The 2,500-nt window shown below is 32.0% G+C and overlaps 1 non-coding gene across 1 annotated transcript; it reads right to left on the bottom strand.

Annotated features, from left to right (window-relative positions):
• Window positions 1–503: 503 nt before the first annotated feature.
• Window positions 504–575, bottom strand: Trnap-agg. Its single transcript has one exon. It is a non-coding gene; the product is annotated as a tRNA-Pro (tRNA).
• Window positions 576–2,500: the final 1,925 nt, after the last annotated feature.

Raw genomic sequence — 2,500 nt, 5'->3', positions numbered from 1 at the left:
ATATATATATATATATATATATATACATACACTAGCATATGGATGGAGAGAAAAATATGTATCATTGATTCTTCTGGAATATTTTAAATAACATTTACTTGTATACACCGTGGCTATATACCTGTTTATCTGTATTATCTATGTATGTCTGTATTGTTCAGATATAAATTCATACACACACGTGCACACACATATATTCATGTTTATACACACACACGTACACACATATATTCATGTTTATACACACACATATATTTAAATAAAAATTAAATATATAAATATATATACACACATATATGTCTAAATATATACATACATGAGAATATACATATAAATATATATATATATATATATATATATATATATATATATATATATATATATATATAGTGTGAGAGTGATCACACACGTATGCATATAATCAGTCGTTTTACCAAATATATTTTCAATATTGATATCAACTCTTTCCCTGTCTTTTGTTTCATCATGCGAAAAATATATATGGGCCTGACCGGGATTTGAACCCGGGACCTCTCGCACCCTAAGCGAAAATCATACCCCTAGACCATCAGGCCGTTCTAAAGTATGTTACTAGAAAGTTAGTTACAACTTCCCTCCTGCTAGTGGTCACTGAATCTCCGCCCACACCGGCTAAGCGCCTAAGAGTATTGCATTCCACTGCACTCCGGATTATTGGCAGACTAGCGTTGCAGACTGTATACACACACACGTATATATGCATACATATATAATATATACATTTACATGTATACATATATAAATATATATAAATAAATAAGTATATATATTAAATATATGCATGCATGATTTTTTTAGGGGGTGTTTTCATGAGCATTCTTTAGATCGTATGAAATATAAGTATGTGTACACACACACACACACACACACACACACACATATATATATATATATATATATAATTACACCGTTCAACTTCATACACACCCTTCTATGAACAACTTGCAAACACACCGTTTAACTTTCTATTCATTAAAGTCTCAAAATACGTTCGTTAAGATTATGTATACTGACCTCTCCTTAGCTTCTCACCAACTAAGAGAGACCATTTGTTTTACTATTATTTTAATAGGGTAATGAATCTAATAACGATTTCTCTCCTATTAGGATCAGGACTCGCCAAAACGGTCGCTCACTGCAGCAAGAATGCTGTAGACTTTCTCGGTGACAAAATTTGAAATACCTTTACGATCGGATAGACTGCAGAAAAAGGGTAATGCGGACAAGGACAGATCTAATGAGGTGTTTGTTATATTATATATACATGTATTTATGTATGCATTTATTTGTTTATTAAATATACATATATACATGTAAATGTACACACATATAATAAAAAAAAAAAAAAAATATATATATATATATATATATATATACATACATAGATATATATGCACACACACACACACACACATACACAAACGTTCAACTGTATATGGTGGTGAGGCTCCTTAGCTGGTCGCTTAAGGGTTTTGGGGATTGTGGAGTGGCCCCTTAGTCACCATCGCTTCCACTTCTGCCCTAACACAGGGCAGAAGGAAAGCACTGTGTGGGTATCAATCAGTCATGGAACGACGAGCAACCTGCTATATTCCCCCCAGCCATGGGTCAAATGTTGAAACCATGTCCGCAGGTGGTGGATTTCCTGTCTGGGCATATATGTAAGTGTGTGTGTTCGGTTGTATGTATGTATGTATGATACATACATATACATATTTTGTAAGCATGTATGCCTCTCTCTATATAATGCATATATATATATACATATGTTAATACATCCATTCATTTAGATATGTTTACATACCTGTCATTACATATATTATTTCTATATTTGGCCTTTTCTAGTGGTTGCAAATTGGTTGTTTCATAACATACCACTAAACTTTGACATATAATATACTAATTAGTGTAATGATTCCAATGCTTTTGCAGTTAACATGTGTAGGATATAGTATAAATAACATTTTTTTTCATTTATCTATTTATTTATTTATTTATTTATTCATTATTTTTTTTATTTATTATATATATTTTTTTTGCTTGAATCTCGTTGTGACCCATCATGAAAGCTTTTCATCTTTATGGAAATATGAAAATAGATGGAAAAATGTTCTCGTTTATCGGCATACATCCCAAATTTTTATTATGGATGGTATTAAAACGAAAATTTACATTTCCCTGTCTAGGGCTATCATAATGTTCAACAACCATTTCTGTATCTGTACTTGTTTATGATTAGCCATAATGATAAGATGATATAGTGAGGGACCAGGGGTGTGGAGACGGAGTCGGAAGGACTTTGGTGTTGCTGCAGCGAGTCGGTGTCGGTAAAAATGTCCTGACTCCGACCTCAATATAAATCGTGAAAAATCCACTTTTTAAACATATCGCACATTTTCTTTCCATTTTGCCTTACTCATATATGAATTTTTTAAGCATGTTTTTCTCGAGACAATGCAAT

The sequence above is a fragment of the Penaeus chinensis genome, chromosome 2 (genome assembly GCF_019202785.1).
Source record: "Penaeus chinensis breed Huanghai No. 1 chromosome 2, ASM1920278v2, whole genome shotgun sequence".
Taxonomy (NCBI): domain Eukaryota; kingdom Metazoa; phylum Arthropoda; class Malacostraca; order Decapoda; family Penaeidae; genus Penaeus; species Penaeus chinensis.
The sequence above is the reverse complement of the archived record's forward strand: the minus strand, read 5'-3'. Positions and strand labels throughout refer to the sequence as shown.